The sequence below is a fragment of the Callorhinus ursinus genome, unplaced genomic scaffold, assembly GCF_003265705.2.
Source record: "Callorhinus ursinus isolate GAN/ISIS: 27379988/994484 unplaced genomic scaffold, GSC_fseal_2.0 scaffold29, whole genome shotgun sequence".
Lineage (NCBI taxonomy): Eukaryota > Metazoa > Chordata > Mammalia > Carnivora > Otariidae > Callorhinus > Callorhinus ursinus.
Window position 1 is genome coordinate 6,395,509 of NW_027397091.1, and position 19,345 is coordinate 6,414,853.

General features: G+C 40.8%; 1 protein-coding gene across 15 annotated transcripts in view; it reads left to right on the forward strand.

The window, feature by feature from the left end:
- The window catches only part of PLCB4 (phospholipase C beta 4), a 414,054-nt gene that overhangs the window by 139,594 nt on the left and 255,115 nt on the right, over nucleotides 1-19,345 (forward strand). For all 15 annotated transcript variants that reach the window (XR_012374116.1, XM_073878371.1, XM_073878370.1 and 12 more), the window contains one exon: nucleotides 16,862-16,921. The gene's annotated coding sequence lies outside the window, so the exon portion shown is untranslated. The remainder of the gene's footprint in view (nucleotides 1-16,861; nucleotides 16,922-19,345) is intronic.

Here is a 19,345-nt window from a genome sequence, read left to right on the forward strand (position 1 = left end):
GTTACTTTGAACTCTTTATCAGGTAAATTACTTATTTCCACTTAATTGAGTTTTTTCCTGAGGTTTTATGATCTTTTATTTGGATCATGGTACCCTCCTTCCTCATTTTGCTGACACTCTCTGTTGGTCTCTAAACCTCTCCCAATCTGGAAGGGTTAACCTTGTGTAGGAGATGAACCTTATTGTTCAATCTTTCTTTAGGTCTTGGTTGTCTCTCAAACCTCTGTGATTGTCCAAGGAACCTATTTTATTTTTAAGAGCTCTTGAAGGTGTGCCAAGATCAGTAGTTGGTGTCCCGAAGGAGAGAATGTCAGTCAGCAACTGAATGAAGCCAGACCCTCAGGCCACAGCTTTTAAAGACTGCAAATATATACAGTCCTGTGAAGCTGTCAGCATAGGTCCTACTGGCCCCCAAGCAGGCAATTTGAAGGTGTATCCTGGGCATCAGCTGCAAAATCAGTGTTCCAGATCCATGTATGAGCTCCTTTCTGGGAGATACCAGGAAGCTGTATTGAGGTGGAGGAAGAGCATAAGGATCCGAGTCCCCTAGCCTGTGTTACCTGAGAGCAGCTCTGTAGCCTCTAGATGTATGCCAAACTCAAATCCTGCCTCTAAGGCTGGAGCTCCAAGACTAGCAAGTAGGCCCCTTTCACAGAAAGTCAGGGTATGGTTCAGTCTGTGTTCTATGTGGTGCCTTGTGGGTGGTAGCCTGCCAAGAACTCTCTCTCTCTCATTACAGTCCTGGGGAACCCAGGAATCTAAGCCCCTCTGGCTTACCAGAGCTAGGTGACCAAGGGGTATCCCCTGGGCACTGGCTGTAAAAACCAATGCATGCACTGTAAAAATCGGGGTACCAGATATATAGTGTATAACAGCTCCCTTCCTAGAGATGCTTGTGCTCTGGAGGATGGCAAAGAGAAAGTACAAAGATAGTGCCTTCCTTCCAAAACCTCAGGAAATATTCTGGTCAGCTCTTAGATTCCTGTTTAACTAGAAGCCCATGGTAAGGGCTGGTGGGATGGTAAACTAATGGTCCTCTTTCACAGAAACACTGAGCTCCTCAATCTCTTATCCCTTGCTGGGCCCTGGGTGTGGTAGCTGTTGAAGAACTCATTCTTTCTTGGGTTACAGTCCTGTGGGACCCATGAATAGAAGCCTGCTGGTCACCAGAGCCAGGTGATAGAGGTGTTCCCTGGTAGCAGCTGCAGAAATCAGGGCTCCAGACAAAGATATAAGCTCCTTTCTAGAATATACTAGTGAACTGTGGAAGCAAGGTAGAGAGAAACTACACAGGGGGCATCCACCAGCCTGTTCCCTGGGAGCTCTTCTGTAGGCTCTTCTAAGTGCACCAAACCAGAAGCCTGACCCTCGAGCCAGAGCTCCAGGATGAGCAAATAGGCCTCTTTCCCAGAAAGGCTGGGGTGTGTTTCAATCTGCTCTCTGTGCAGCACCCTAGGAGGAGGAGTCTGCCAAGAACTGTTTTTCTGATTGTTACATTCCCATGGGATCCATAAGTGTAAGCACCCCCACCCCCGCCGCTGGCCTCCAGCGCCAAGCAATCAAGGGTGTCCCTTGGGCAGCAGTTGCAAAAACCAGGTCACCAGACTTAGAAACCGGGGCACCAGACATGTGTGGAAGCTCCCCTCTGGGAGCTACTGGCACTCTGGTGTGTAGCAGAGGGAGTGTGTGAAGATGACACGGGCTCGAGTGAGGACAAGGGGGATTGTAAAAAGATGGCACCTGACAAAAAGGGGGGAAACAAGGAAAAGGACCCCCCAACCCCAATCTCCTCCCTGGAGGGAGAGAGAGAGAGCGAGCGAGCGCGTGCTTACAAATGGCACCTATCTGCTGGAGCAAAAAAGGACATGCTGGAAAGGAAACGAAACCAAACATGATGGTATGGTGCCCGTTGGCTTGAGCAGAGCAGAGGGAGAGTAGAAAGATGGCTCCCACCAACCTTTGACCCCAGAAATTATTTCAGTGCAGGTCCCTACCCCTCAGACCAGTGCTTTCAACTTAAGAAATGAGTCTCTTTCACATGAAGTCTGGGCAATTTCCCATGGGCTGCTTCTGTGCTGGCCCCTGATGGGTGAGTCAGGTGTCTGCCCCCAGGCCCTTTAAGAGTGTTCCTTGGTTTACCATCCCCTTGGGGTTCTTAGGAGCATGAGCCTTATTATTCTCAAAGCCAGATGTTTTGGGAGCTCATTTCTCAGGTGCTGGTCTTTAAAGTTGGGTTGCTCAAGGTGGGGTATGAACCCCTTTCTCCTCAGAAGCTCCAGATTTTGAGTTCCCTCCTGATTGTAGGTTGCCACATCGGGGGTGGGATGTATGGCAAGATGGTGTTTCAGCCTGTCCTACCTACTTCAGCGTGGTTTTCCTCCCATTTGCCCAATGTGAAGGGATCACTTTGCCAGTTTTTAGGTTTTTTTCCCCCCCCCCCCCGAGGAAATTGTTCCATATATAGCTGTGACTTAGTGTGTCTGTGGGAGGAAGTGAGTTCAAGATCTTTCTATGTCAACATCTTGAATTTGGAGCTGGGGAAATTTTGATTGTTAAAACCAGTTATGCCTCTGAATCCAGGCATTGATGAAGGCTGAATGTCTTAGATGGGTGAGACACCGAAGTTTTAGTTTCTCGTTTCATTTTACTTCAGTTACTGTGGTTTTCTAGAGAGACTCTGTCCTGCTTCACATGGTATTTGTAGCATGATGGACTTTGACTCCAATGTCAGAAAGAGCAATGGCAGAAAATGTCCCCATATTCTCTTAGAAGCTGTTTCATATCTTCACTTCTAGCAGTAGTGACGATGCTGATAAAATCTGGGATCTTGTCCCACATATTAGAGTTGTAGATAAATTGTTTTAGTTCCTTCATAAAACCAAAGAGACGTGAACAGGAAACAGAATGACAGCAGGCTGTTGCCCATACAAATCACTCCCAAGTTGTGCATGCACTCCCTTCTATTCAGTATGGTACCCATCCCAGGGCTCTGATACTGGCAGCTGTGTTCTGGGTCTTGAAGAGTTTGCAGAGTTTAGTTGTATCAATAAAAACCAAGTTACTCTTGGCATCCCTGTATTCTGGGCACCAGTGGACCAGCTCACAATGTGATTTCTCTTGGAACAGATGGGCGGTCAGTTGTCTGTGGCCCAAAACTATCTGACAAACATAAATACCAGTCTCAGAGTTCTATAATTTGTAACAAGAGAACTTCAGGCATTGAGTGGTTCTTCTAAGCAGTGCCATATTCTTTTTTCTATTCTCACTTGCTGACTGGAAGATGCACTGTATGTTTGTGAAGAATGTGAATATATAAAAGTTCTTGAGGTCTTGATTCTCTGAAACTGGCCCAGTTTCCATTTTTTAGATAATATTGGGGCTTCTGCCTTAGGCATACCTGCGCCTGTACTGCTGTCTCAGGAGTGCTACAAACCTAGCTTGATTGTGAAACCAGCTTCCTACTAACAGAAGTGAATCACAATAGATTAAAATGACATTTTTCTCCTTGGCATTACTCTAGAGCAATAGTTCTTGAGTTTCTGAGGTTACTATTGGTTTCCTTTGCACAGATCATTTTCTCTCCATGGGTAGTTCCTTGAGTATAGAAGTGAATGGGAAAGGACAGTAATCGAACACCCGCTTGGGATTGCAGGAATGTGATAGGCATTTCTCGTGTGTTATTCCATTTAACTTCACAACAGTGACTGAAGGGGATAATTTTGCTGCTTTATAAAACCAGGAAACTAGGTCCAAGAGAGGTTAATTGTCTTGTATTCTCAAAGATTGGCCTCTCTCATTCCATAACCCACTCTCTTTATACTTTTGAAGGTTCCGTTTGGGAATAGTGATTTCTCACTGCTTTCCCACTTTCCTTGGTGGATGGAGATGGCACTGGTCTTTTGAGATTGAGCCCTGAGCTTTTTGTCAGACCTGGTTGACCAGGTCTGCTCATTGTTTTACTTTACAGAATCCCAAGAGATTTGGCCTAATTTTATGTATTTTTTTCAAAGCTGCCATTACACACTTGTTTCTTTCTCCTCCGTGACTACCCATAAAAGAAGATGGAGTCTCACAGTTTCATGGCTCCAAAGAATAAACCCACAAGACCTTCTCATTTTAAGAAGTTTAATTACCAAGGAGAAGTAGGAAAGCAGAGAGAACTACAGAAAAAAAATCACAAAGGTTCACAAATAGTTAAAAATCTTAATTCTTGAAGGGCACCTGGGGGTCTCAGTCGGTTAAACATCTGACTCTCCGATCTCAGCTCAGGTCTTGATCTCAGAGTTGTGTACTATAGCTCTTGAAACTCTTCTTAGGCATTATTTCATAGAAGCTACTAGATGTCTCTTTTATAGGGATGATTTTTGTCAGGAAACTGTGGTCCAAAACAGATTGAGGTTGGTACCACTGATGAAATTTTCTCTACCAGTCAGATCATATTTTTCACTGATTGTTCAAGCTCTAAGGGTTTCATTATGAACCTGCTCTGTGAGAGACTTCCACAAAGTAACGATGTTTCATGTTAGAATGTGCCACTTGACAGGACTGGGAAATGGATATTAGGTTTAGTTTAAGGTATTTTTTGGTGCCCAATACTGGGACTCACAGCCCACATGTGGCCATAGAACACTGGAAATGTAGCTAGTTTGAACTGAAATGTGCTGTTGAGGTAAACTATGCACTGGATTCCAGAGACTTAGAATAAAAAAAAAAGTAAAATATCTCAATTTTTATATCGATTACACGTACATCAATTATGTGAGAAAATTCTGCAGTATAGGGTTAAATAAATTATTACAGTTCACTTTTTTAACTTTTAATTTTGAACTTATTGTATATTCATATGTAGTTGTAAAATATAATACAGAGAGATCCCCCAGACCCTTCACCCTGTTTTCCCTACTGGTATCATCTTTGAAAACTATAGTATAATATCACAACCGTGAAATTGACATTGATCCAATCCACTAACCTTATTCAGATTTTATCAGTTTCATGTACGTGTGTGTGTGCGCATGCATGTAACTGGATAAATCTGTGCAGTTTAATCACCCATATAGATGCATATGACCACCACCACAGTCAAAATACAGAATTCCATCGCATGGATTCCCTGTGCTAAGCTTCCATAGCTGTAGCTGCCTGCTTCCCTCTCTCCCTCCCTCTCCCCTAACTCCTAGGAATCACTAATCTGTTCTCCATCTGTATACTTTTGTCATTTCGCAAATGCCATATAAAGGGAGTCTCCTATAGTATGTAACCTTTTGAGATGAGCTTTTTTCACTGAGCAAAATTCTCTTGAGATCCATTCAAGCTGTTATCAGTTCTTTTACTGCTGAGTAGTAGTCTTTGTTTCTTCTTCTTTTTTTTTTTTAAGATTTTATTTATTAGGGAGCTTGCACCGGTGGGAGCACGCACCGGTGGGAGCACGAGTGGGGGTAGGGGCAGAGGGAGAAGCAGACTCCCCACTGAGCAGGGAGTCCAACTCCAGCTAGATCCCAGGACCCGCCCTGGGATCGTGACCTGAGCCCAAGTCAGCCTCTTAACCGACTGAGCCATGCAGGCGCGCCCCGTTTCTGACTTTTTAAACATGGCTACTAGAAAGTTGAAAATTACATGTGTGACTCACCTTCATGGCTTTCACTGTATTTCTGTTGGAGAGCACTGCCTAAGTTCATGTTTGTTGGAAGTAATCAGAAAGCACATTTCTGTTGCATTTTCATTGAGTTTTAGGCATTCCTGTGTCAAATGGTGTATTGTTCTGCTGACTCTTAAGTCAGCTTATTTGGAAATGAACGACGGAACAGTGCCTTTTAAAATTATTTCAGGAGAGTAAAATCCTCTCAGGGTCTCTCACATTCCCCTCCTCCCATTTTTTTTTTTTTTTAAGTCAGTTTTTCAGTAGGACACCCTTTGTATTTCTTTCTATAAAAGAGACTTTTCATGAGGGTAGGCAGCAAGGAAGGCTGTCTTGCTGCTGGCTCCCGCCAACATTATTCAATACCCTGGTTTGCAACTAATTAAATGGCTCGTATTTATCTGATATTTTCCCCCTAGAGAGATTCAGAAACATTTTTTTTTTCTTTCAACTTAAGCTTCAAAAAGAAACCAGCTCCGTTAGCTTATAATGGAAGGAAGAAGAGGACACAGGGACACTTCAGAGCAGATGAGAACTGAGGTGACGGATAATACCATTTTCAGTTAAATCGCCTGGGGAAATTAGGTAGGCCGAGAGTAATTACCTGGGTTGGCATACATCCAGGTTCCTGAAACTAAGACCCTGCTTGAATGTTCTGAGGCTCACTGATGACCACAGGCAGCCAGGGGACCGTAGGGTTGTGTTCCATCCTCAACATATTTAAGTATTCTGGCTTCAGTGCATGGCAAGTTTAAGGCAAATGATGTAGCATGAGAAATTCTAACAAATAAAACCGTGTGAAGACCAAGAGCCACAACAAGCAACACTGCAAAGCATCATCCCAAAGGGAGGCTTCTCTGACAAAGCTTGTATTTATATATAAGATAAAAAATACATATCTAAAAGTATTAAATATATTACAAATACAGAGAATATAAAACATTTTAAATACATAAAATATAGTTATAATTAAATTTATATTTCTGTGATTTCTGCTCTGTGACTGCCCCCAGGACCTTCACTGGAGCTCAGGTGAGGATCATAGGCGAACCATTGAGGGGATTGAGTGAAGTATAGTTCTAGTCTCTTACTCCTTGCACGGAGGGCCCTGGCAAGGTGACAGTCCTTGGTCATGCCTTGCAAGTACCAGGGAAGAACTCTGAGTAAATGCCACTGAACTTGTGGGTTCGTCCAACCTAGTTGTGGAAATGAATCTTGAATGCAAATGCATCTTCTATGCAAATGTGTTCCCCATCCTAGCTCCACCTCCGGTGACCCCATTACTACAACTGCTAAGCCTGGGTTTCGTGGGGTCTGTGCTGCTGGTGGCTCGATGGAAGTTAATGGAAAAGGTATGAGGTTGTTCAACTATAGACCTCTTTCCTTTCTCGTGACCTAGAGGAAAGCTCACTTTCCTTTTGACGAAAGAAAGGGAGCCAGTGGTTTTTCTTCTTTGCTTCTAGTGTTAGCTTTCCCTTTGTTCCTATCTTTTCATAATCTCTGAATTTTCAGAATTCAGGGCAATGGAAAAGGGTGGGTTTGGAAGGAGTAAAAAAGGGATCGATTATACTTTTCCTCCCCCCCCCTCCGCCTCCCACCTTTCAAATAAAGATCTTGGGGGTAGCAGAATGTTTGGGTTATTTCATAGCTTTCCTTGGATAAGGCTGCTACTGGTACATAGGGTGTCTTTATGCAAATGATAGAAACACACCCCTTGGCAGGGTGGCGGTGCCCATTTGCCCCTTGGCCATGGCCATGAGCCAGATCTATCTGAATACAGTGCATATGCACTTAGCCACCACCTGTGTGGTATAGAAGGTGCAGAAAGCGCCCCTGTCTCACAACGCTGGAAGCCCAGATGGGTGCACAGGCAGATGCAACACTTAAAAGGAAGTGCGCTAGAGCCAGATCATCGGGGGTTTAAAGTCCTGCTCCTTTGCTCACTTGCCATGTGCCTCTGGATAAGTGCTATAACTGCTCTATGCCTTTGTGTCCTCTTCAGTAAGAAGTTTCTACCTATAGAGTTTGGTGAGATTTGATGAGTTCATACACGTAAAGCAATACCTGGACGTAGTAATTTCTCATTAACTGGTAATTATTACTACTATTCTTACTGTTTTGCTCTCTAACCTAATGTGTTTTCAAAGGGAGATTTCTTAGTTTCCTTTTCGTCTGTTAAAAAAAAAAAAAACTAACATGTCTTGTGCTTGTAGATGTATGAAGTAGGCTTTCAATCCTTTTCCTTTAGGTATCAGTAAGGTTTTGTATAGGTTGCCTCTATGCAACTTACAAATAAGTCAGCTGATTGAAAAAGCAGTTAAATTGGTTGACACCATGTAGAAAACGTAATTTAAAAAAATTTCAGCCCATGGCATTATTTTTTTGGTCACTTGTGTTAAAAACTTTTTTTTTTTGTCCCCCTAGGTACTAAGTATGTGCTTGTTTTTATCTTTGTTTCTTCCTCCTCCTCTTTCTAGAATGTCAATATTCTAGAGATTTAGTTTCATAATGGTTCAATTTAAGTGAAAGGGGAGAAACCTCTGCTGTAGATTTGGAATTTGGCGAGTCCGTGTATTCTTGGGGTAAAATAGTGGAATCCTAAGAACATTAACAGCTCTAGTGATGAACGCAGAGTTGTTAAAAAAAAAAAATATACTCTTTGGTTTTAACTTTCACAGATTTTCTCTGCTGGCTGGTTAGCTTCTCTTGTGACATGACCTCAGCTCTCAGCCTGAGAAAAAAACCACATGCAGAGACAAATGCATGCTCACGATTACTAGGTGTAGTAAGCAGAATTCCAAGATGGCCCCATGGCACCCACCCACTGGTGCGTGCACCCTGTCTTATCCCCAGGACTGGGGCCATGTCCTCCTGTGGTTAGGTTATGTTGCATTGCACAGTTGGCTTGAAGAGTGAGAGCTTATCCTTGATGGGCCTGCCCTAATCAGTTAAGCCCCTATAAAGGACTGAAGAAAGATTCAAAGAGATTCTCCACCTCCAGCTTTGAAGATGGTGGGGGCCATGTGGCGAGAAGTGGGGGTGGCATCTAGGACCTGACAGTGGCCTCCAGCTGATAGCCAGCAAGGAAGTGAGTCCACAGTGCTGTGACCACAAGGAAATAAAATTGGCCAACAACCTGCCTGAGCTCGGAAACCAGTTATTCCTCAGCCTTGGGAAAGGAAGCCTCGAAGGCACCTTGATTTTAGCCTTGTGAGACGCTGAACAGGGAACCCAGCAACCATGCCAGACTTCTGGCCTACAGGACTAAGAGCTAATAAATATGTGTTGTTTTAAGCACCGGAGTTTGTGGCAGTTTGTTATGCAGGCCTAGAAAACCAGTACACAGGGGAAACCAGCCAAAAGAATGTAGGTGGGTAATTACAAATGGTTATCATTACTTAGGGAAAAAAATCCAAAAATAAACTCCTAATAAGTTCCTATAAGAGCCCCCAGTTATAGATTTTAAAGCTGATTAGCCACAGTAAGTGACAGGTATAGGAGCTGTTAACTTTTCTGGACAGAGTTTAGAGTGGTTTCTCAAACTGGCAGTTATAGACTCAGTGGGATGCTAAATTGCTCTCTTGCGGGACATTTATTGCATGATGGTGAAAAGAATATGCAGAACAGGGAGATGGAAGCCCCTTCCTTCCATGCTTATCAATGTTACTGACTGTGTCTTTAACTTAAGGCTCACAAACTCGGAGGAGAAGGGGAGCAGGAGAACATAGGGAAGGGAGTTGTCTGGGTGGAAGAGGTGGGGTGGGGGGAGAAAGTGTGCGGGAACTAGAACCCAGACCTTCTTAGAAGGGACAGATGCCTCTCAGCTGCAGCTGCCTTACCTGCAGCACTCTGGGTCTATGATGTCAAATCTTCCAGATTTCCAAGAGAAGCTGAGGCTCCAGAGATGTATATGAAATCACCAATTTTTAAATGTTGGCAGCCAGCTCAAATCTTACAGGTTCCCAAGGTGATCGTTTAAACATGTAGGTAGTGAGATCAGGCTGATTAGCAGCCTTCCTGGTACAGCCCGGAGGAGTGAGGATGTGTTGGGGAGATAGAGAACGGGAGGGTGTGAGCTCAGTGAGGACCTGGAGTTTTTTGTTCACCGTCCTGTCCTCAGAGCTAGGAGCAGGGTCTGGCACACAGTGGGTGCTCAAATGTCAATTTGCAAAAAAAATACCAAATATGATTGCATTGGTGACATATCATGTTTCTAAAATCCACTTACTCTTAGTGTTGTGACAAGGTACCACTCTGGGCTAACGCAATGTCCTTTTGGCCTGCCCGTTTACCTTTCTTAACCTGCAGTTCCGTTCAAAGACTTGGAAGTCATTAACCACGAAAGAAGACAAAGCCAGTATTGGGCCCTTCTACCTGGCTGGTACCCTCCTAGGTACCTGATTTATGTCTCCTCTCCTTTCACCCTGACCCAGATTTCTAAGGTGGGTCCCAATATGACCTGCATTTCACAGAGGAGGAGATGGTTTCAGAGGTGAGGTCAGTTGCTGGAGACCACACAGCTAGTAAAGGCTGCCCTCCGCTTTATCTGATGGTCAGGCCTCTGCCCTTCTACTTGCTTGCTACTCTGAGCGTGTTTGCGAACCGGCAGCATCCGCTTGTTAGAGTTGCAGAGTCTCTGGTCCCACCTCAGACCTATCCCAAACAGAATCTGTGTTTCATCCACATACCTTGGTGATTTGTATATGTATTAAAGTTTGGGAAGCATTGTCCTACCCGACAGGGTGCTAAACTTGGGTTATTCATGAGCCACTTTTATGGATTTGGCCAAATCTCTCACCTCAACTTATTACTCATCTTTTCCATGTCCATATATTTGCTTAAAAAGAAAATGTAACAGGTAAAAAAAACAAAAAGCAACTGTATGGCACTATGGTAACATGACTGTAGTAAATAGCTATGAAACTCTATTTATAGTGATATACTTAAGTCCAATAAAAAAAGACACTATTTTCCATGAAGAGAAGACAAGTGCTAATAAACACGCACCGCACCTTCTCTCCACATGTACCATTGTAAATTACCTGTATTTTACATGTAAGCTGCACCATTAATAATAAACTAATGAAATTGTAAAACATTTCTCCATGGACCAGTAACGGCAGTGTGTTCCGTGTTGGGGCACGATGCTGTGGCCGATTGTAAAAATGGCCACAAAGTCTTCCCGTCCCTGCCCCCACGCCCGAAAGGGTGCACTGGCCCAGCAAGGGGTGAGCCTGTTTCTACATCCTTTAAGTGTGGGCTTGACCACGTGACTAGCTTTGCCTAAAGCTATGTTAACAAATCGGACACGGCAGAGGCTTGGAAGGTGCTCCTACATTGGGTCCTGACCTCTTGCCGTTCTTGTGAACTTGAGATCACAATGTGAACCAAGAGAGATATTGATTGAAGCAACAAAGTTTTGAGGTGGTTTGTCAGGCTGCTCAAACTCACTGACATGACTCTTCTCAAACATTGTTTACAAAACAATCATTTCCATGTTCAATAGCAGATCAGGGTGAAATGATGCTGTTTTGATTCAGTCTCGCCCAGCCATTCTTCATTTGAAAACAGAAATCTCAATACTGAATATCTCGGGGAGGGTATTAAATGCCAGTCCTTTTTGTGTTCAGTTTGTAGATTTACCAAAACTGGCCTCAAAGATTTGTAAATTTCTTCTCCCTCTACCGGGAAATAGAAGCTTCACCCTGGGCTCCAGCGACCCTGTTGCTTTGAAATAAGACCATATCGCAAACACTGAGGCATCTCTCATTACTGGTGGTTTGTGGTGAGCTGTTAGTCCTTTGTTATGGCTTGGAAGCGGTGCCATGCATGTGTTCCTCTTTAGTGAGGGTGAAATACGATCATGTGTATTTCCCATCACAAGGAATCCTGTGGAGAATTTCGACAGCAAATCTTTTAGAAGTGTATATATTCACCACTTACTGGCTTCCCTTGAAGATTGTGAATAAGTGCTTTGTCATTTTTGAAAGAAGCCAGCTAATATTCACAGGCGGACTCACTGAAATGCAACCTTTTAAAAAACCACTTTAATGAAATAGTTTACCTACCATAAAGATGATCCACTTAAAATGTATGATTTCGGTGGGTTTTGGTGCAACCATTACCATGGTTTAACCTTAGAACACTTCCATCACTCACAACCACGAGCAGTGCTTCCCTGTCTTCCCTGCCCCTTCAGTCCTACACACCAGCTAATCGGCTCTGTATCTCTGTGGTTTTGCCTAGAATGGGCATTTCATGTACACAGAATCCTAGCACATGTGGTCTTCTGTGACCGGCTTCTTTCCTTTAGTAGTATGCTTTCTAAAGTTTATCCATAATGTCACACATCTCCATGTCACATTCTTTTATTGCTGACTAAAATTCCGTCGTCTTTATCTGCATTTTGTGTATCCATTCATCACTTGATGGACATTGGGATTGTTCCTACTTTTTGGCTATCATGAATAATGCCGCTGTGAAACAGCATGTAATTTTTTAAAAATTTTATCTTATTATATTAGTCACCACACAAGTATATCATTAGTTTTTGATGTGGTGTTCCATGATTCATTGTTTGCATATAACACCCAGTGCTCCATGCAGAACGTGCCCTCCTTAATACCCATCACCAGGCCAACCCATCCCCCCACACCCCAGCATGTAATTTTTTTATATGGACATATGCTTTTATTAGTCTTGGGTGTATGCCTAAGAATGGAGTTAGTGAGCCATGTGGTAATTTTGTTTAACCATTTGAGGAACGGCTAGACTGCTTTCAAAAGTGTCTGCACCATTTTATTTCCACAAGCAATGTATGAGCGTTCTGATGTCTCTGAATTCTCACTAATGCTTGTTGTAATCTGTCTTCTGATTATAATTATCCTAGTGGGTGTGAAGTAGTAGCTTATTGTGGTTTTAACTTGCATTACTCTGATGATTGAGCATCTCTTTGTGTATTTGTATATCTTTTTTGAGAAATATCTATTTAGATCATTTATCCATTTTTAAAATTGGGTTTTCTTTTTGTTGTTGAGTTGCAATAGTTCTGAACATACTCTGGATACAAGTCCCTTATTAGATAAATGATTTGTAAAATCTTTTCCCATTGTGTGGGTTGTCTTTTCTCTTTTTTGATAGTGACCTTTGAAACAAAGTTTTTAATTTGATGAAGTCAAATAATTTCTTTCATTGTGTGTGCTTTTGGTGCCATATCTATGAAACCATTACCTAACCCAAGGTCACAAAGATTTACTTATGTAAATTTACTTATGTAAATATTTACTCCTACAAGTTTTATAGTATTAGCTCTTATATTTACATGTGTGATCCATTTTGAACTAATCTTTGTGTATGGTGTGAGGTAGGAGTCCACCTTCATTCCTTTGCATGTGGCTATCTAGTTATCCTGAAACATTTGTTGAGTAGATTCTTTACACATTGAATAGTCTTGGCACCCTTGTTGAATGAAAACCAGCTTTTGTTTATCAGCACCAAAAGGATTCTAGGATTTGGGTTTTTGTCTATTTATTAGGTTTCTATGTTATAGAAAAATATTCCACTTTTGAAAGACCAAAAGCATCCACAAAGATACACATAAACACAGACATCCAGAGACTTACACAGACTCACTTGCATGCACAGTCTCTCCTTTACCAAGGACCCATTTGTATCCTTTAACACCTAGAGTGGTAATATTAGAAGAAGGAAGTAAGTTGAAGCCTTGATTCATATATGATTGCAACACTAAGCCAGTTATAGTAGTTCATCTAACATATGCCAATAGCTAAGTAGTTTACGACAAACTGTTTATACCATTTCACTTCTTGATGGGTAAGTACGTCGTCATTGGCTTTCTCAAATGTTGCAGTATCCTACTCATGCACAAAACTAGAAAGGTTTATGGAATGATGCATCACTTTTATGTTGGATAGTTACTAGGGGATTAGAGAAGGAAAAGGAAAACATGTCCAGTCTTTCAAGTCTTTTGTTACAGGAGGACTTGTGTGGCAAGTGGTTTCGGAAAATGAGGAGCATGGAATGGTAGGGTCATTGATCAATGGGTGTTTTTAGAACTCAGCTTGTTTCATAGTCTCAGGAGGCAGAAAGTAGTTATGTAGTTTAATTTCCCAGCTGTAGGCGGTCCACCTAATTATTCACTTGTTCAATGAAGATTTACTGAACACACTACATGTTAGGCATTGTGCTAGGTGCTGGGGTTATCCTTGATTGTTTTCAGTACTTTCTATGATACTTCATTACAATATAAATGTAATATGAAAAAAGGCTAAGTGCCAGAGGGAAGGTAGTACCATGGTTGCTAAACATGGGTCAAGGTGCCTGGGTTTGAATGTCAGCTCTGTGTGGTTTCTGAAGAGTCACTTCTCAGCTTTCTATAAAATGGGACTAATCACAGTATATACATTTCAGAGTTCTTATGTGGATTAAACATGATACAATCCATGCTTAGAACATGGGTCATAGTAAATATTCACTAAATCAGTAAATGTACATGATACTGGATATTCTCTAATTCTGTATATTTAAAATGGATTTTTTTCCTCTAGAGAGGGATGAATTGGATTCTTTTCTCTTTCAGTTTAAATTGTAAAAGGAATAGGTTTCATGGTAAAAGATTACATAATGGTGAAATGTTAGATTAAAATGCAAAGGTCCTTTCCTTTCTTTCCTTTTTTTTTTTTTTTTTTTTTTTTTTTAAAGATTTTGAGAGGGAGTGCACAAGGTTGTGAGGGGGCAGGGAAGGGGAGGAGCAGAGGGGGAGAGAGAGGGACAAGCAGACTCAGCACTGAGCATAGCCTGATGCTGGGGCTCAGAGGACCCTGAGATCATGACCTGAGCCTAAACCAAGAGTCTGAGGCTTAAACAACTGAGCCGCCCAGGTGCCCTCTTTTTTTTCTTTTTTACCTCCCTTCAGTCCCATTTCTCCAGAGGCAACCAAACTCAAGTTTCTTGTTATCCCTCCAAATATATTCTCTGCATCTAACAGTGTTTATACATAGACTGTGAGGTTTGTTTTAACACAGTGGTGTCATGGTACACATACTACTGTACTAGAGTTTTAAAAAATTAATACTATGACCTGATTTTTTCTATATCTGTCCACATAAATCCGTGTTCACTTCTTTTTTTTTTTTTTTTTTTTTTAAAGATTTACTTATTTATTAGAGTGAGAGCTCAAGCATGAGTGGGGGAAGGGGCAGAGGGAGAGAAACCCAAACAGACTCCCTGCTGAGCGTGGAGCCCTACGCAGGGCTTGATCTGAGGACCCTAAGATCATGATCTGAGCCAAAACTGAGAGATGCTTAAGTGACTGTGCCTCCCAGGCGCCCCTATTCCACATATTTAACTGGACATACTTACAGTAAAAAAAAAAAAAAGCAGACAAAGAATTTAATTTTCTTTGAAGTGAAATATTTTCAGGACAGTTAGAAAAATCAGCCAAAATAAAAAAAAAATTCATTGTTTATCTGAAATTCACATTTAACTGGGAACCCTGTTTTTTAATTTCCTAAATCTGGTGATGTTAGCCACACACTGTCTAGCCTGGATTCAAGAAACTTACCAAGCAAGAATCCTTTAGCTTTTTGTCATTCCATTTAGAAAAATAGTGCATACATTACATTGTATAACCAAGAATCTAAAGTGATACGTCATTTTAAAAAAAATCAACTTATGATTCTGCTATTCCAGTCAATCAAATGTTTAGATTTCTCATGTTCCCATTTAGATCTATTCTGTGGCCATACATAATTTCAGTATAGACATAATCATACTGTAGAACTTGTCATATCCTGTTTTTTCAATTAAATTGCATCATAAACATTTTCCACTTTGCTAAGTAGTTTTCATATTTTTAAACCTAATACCTCAATGTTTATTTAAATTTATTTTTAATTTATTTTTAATCTTTTTAAATTAACATATTTGTTTCAGGGGTATAGGTCTGTGATTCATCAGTCTTACACAATTCACAGCACTCACCATAGCACATACCTTCCCCAGTGTCTATCACCAGCTACCCCATCCCTCCCACTCCCCTCCACTCCAGCAACCCTCAGTTTGTTTCCTGAGTTTAAGAGTCTCTAATGGTTTGTCTCCCTCTCTGGTTTTGTCTTGTTTCATTTTTCCCTCCCTTCCCCTATGATCCTCTGTCTTGTTCTCAAATTCCACATATCAGTGAGATCATTTGATAGTTGTCTTTCTCTGATTGACTTATTTCGCTTAGCATAATACCCTCTAGTTCCATGAAATCGTTGCAAATGGCAAGATTTCATTTTTTGATGGCTGCATAATATTCCATTTTATGTACACACACACACACACACACACACACACAGCACATCTTCTTTATCCATTCATCTGTTGATGGACATCTAGGCTCTTTCCATAGTTTGGCTATGCGCTTCTTTCTTTTTAATGGCCTAGTCTTGCATTGTGGATGTACCAGCCGACGTAGGACCCTACTGTAGAAATCTCTACACATTGATGATGATGTTCATGATATCCCAATTTAAATTTTACAGACATCATTTTCCCATGTCTCAGTTGTCAAATTTTCTGCCTCTGCCCTTCTTCCCAAATGCAAATGGTCTTCCTCTTAACTTTTGTATACTTCTGATACTACCTGGAACCGCCCCTGCACCCCGTGCCGCCAACCCCATCTTGGAAGGATCTCAAAATCTAAATTTTCACCAAACCAAAATTTCAGTGTCCAATCTAGACTCTACATAAACAACTTGTTAACAAAGACAACAGAAAACACGCAGCAAAAATATTTTTTTGTAGATAGATGCAAATCTTTCGTGTTCAGCACTGTTCTTTGTTGAAAGAGCAAATTTTTTCTTAAAATTACAGTTCATCTAAGGATGTTTTCCTGTTAATCAGGAAAAGATCATTATATTCTAAAAGATTTTAGATGGCCTTGTTCGGTTGCTCTAATTATCTTGACAAAAGGTTGACTAGATCAGCATAGTAAAAAGGGTGTATAAACCCTGTAGGCTGGCATAGCAGTAATATTTCTGATTTGATGACTGTAACTTTGTTGTTCATTTGGAAATTAATGTCACTATTGTGCCTTTCTAATGTGTTTTTTTAATATTATAGATTCTGATTTTGAAGTGCAAAAAAGCTATTTCTTTACATGAGAATCTTAAAGGTCCTTTATATTGATTTTTCTCTGGTCTGTGTCTGCTTGCTTCACAGAGGACGGTGCTGTGGGTTTAACTGAGTGGACATCACTCGCAGTCCATCCAGAGCTGCCTGGTGAGTATTCTGCACATCGTGGTAGAGTTTCTACTTGTGGGGTTCTAGAACTTTCTATACAGTGAATCCTCCTTGATTCATACTGATGTACTATCTGAGATGCCTCTCAAAACTGATTCATAGACCCTTTCCTTCATGCAGTGGAGCATTAATGCCCTGGCATTTTCCAAATTCTAGTTCGTTCATTCCACTTCACCCTTTACAAGATTTTCTACTTGCTGTCTATGGTAATATTGCCTGCATTTGGTGAGCAGTTAGGTATTATTTAAGTAACTGTTCTCTGCAGTTCTTTCTGCAGAGAAGTGCATGACTTGTGTTCAGTCCTATGTAAGTATTGTTTAAGGAGATTCCCACAGATGTGAAAAAAATCACAACTGTGTTCATTGTCAGCTAGAATCTACTGTCCATTTTGTGGGAAACTACCTATGGAGATGATATAAATAAATTCTCCCAGTGCCCCTCTAGAGTTCCATTTTATAAATCTTTAAAGGAATTCTGAAATGGGAGCCAGAGATATCTTTATATGGCCAATTCTTTTTATTTATAAACTATAACTTACCAGTGCTACATTCTAGAGCCGGGATCCTGGTGGATAGGAGAGATGGTTCTTTTCTGACCTCTTAATCAAATTCCTATTTTCTAATTGCTGTCCAAGGGAAACACTTGGGAAAATATATATATATATATATATATATATATATATATATATATATATATATCTCGTTTCTTACTTCAACAGACAAGAAGTCATTTTATAGTGAACACATGAAAAAGATAACCAACTTGACTGTTCATCCTGATAGGTGAACTCCAGGTTCTGGGTATTCGAAGACAATGGTATTTTTTTCCCCACCACATTGCAAGTCCTTCGGCACACTCTGTTATCGTCCAGTGGGGCCTGTGGCTGATTTTCTTCCAGCCTTTCTATGTGGGGAGAGAAGAATCACATTTCTCTAAGTGATCAGTATTTAATGGTGACCCAAGAATATCAGGAAAGTAGATTTATTATTGAATGTCCCTACCTATTTTTAGTCAAGGGCACTGTTATTTTACTGCTTCCCATGGATGACTCATAAACCATGTCTTACTTAGCAGGCAAACCAGTGTTGGAGTAGGGGGTTGCTAAATAATTCTCCAGGGACTTTAAATTAGTGCAGACATGACATCTGCTTTTTTAGCTTTTATTACATTTTTCTGGACTGCTTGCTGTCTCTGCATAATAGTTGTTATTCTTAAGAAATAGATCATTTTCACCGGCGTATTATACATGAAGAATTATGTGCTTAGCAAAAATCAACACTTGATGCAAAAGTTTAAAAAAAAAAAAAACAAGTTGTTAAATATTTTAAGTTCCAAGAAGAAATTTCTCTATATGAAGTGGTGTAAATGCCATGTGCTTGATTTTACAAAGGCTCTGGATGGACTCGGGTCCTAAAACAGCTAATATAGTATATGGGCTCTTTTTCCATTCCCACCTCAAAATAGGATCCGATTGGAATCGGGGCCCCACATGTCACCAGGGGGTGGTTATCCTTACCTTAGTTTTGCCCTCTTTCCAAAGAGAATTTCTTCTTCTTTCCCTCTGTCCTTTATTAAAAAATTTAAAAAGTTCAACTCTAGGAACATTTGGTTGTTGGGTATCTTGTATTAAGAGACAGTTTTTTTTGGGTTTTTTGCACTGAATTGAAATCTTATTCTTTTATAATCTCTTCCCATGTTAAAAATTGGAAACATCTAGACCTGGGAGCTGGAACTTCTCTGGTTTTATCTTGAACACCTGCTTTATTTCTCCATGATTCTCATCATGACTACCTTTGACTGTACATTAGTTCAGAACATTTGTTTTAGGCCTATTGCATGCATAGTAGGCATTCAGAATATGTTTTAATTCCTGTAATGGCACAAAAGTGAATATATTATCTATGTCTCATTCAACTTGGCTATTTATCAGTGTAGGCATCAACTCCTAAAATAGAAAATACTTATCTAGAGACCAGATGAACTACTTTTGGATTATTTACCCTCGCCATTGTATTTCTAGCTTCAGGGTGACTCTTGGTAAAGAGGAATTTATAAGTCTGGTCAAACCATTGGTGGTCTTCAAATTTTATGGAAAGAAAGAAAACAACCTTCAATACCTTCTTTCCTGCAGTATTGCAGTTTGGAAGATTTACCTGAATTTGGGGCTGCCTGCTTTCTGAATGATTTTAAATTGTTTTTATTAAATATTGATTACATACAGAATTTATAACATCAGGTATGAAGCTCACTAAAGTTTAGTGTTGACTTCTTTTTCTTTCTACCTCTACTTTGGAGCCTTACATGCTGGTCTGTGATACAGAGCTACATATATAGTGAGAGAGAGAGAGAGAGAGAGACACACACACACACACACACACACACACACACACACACACACACACA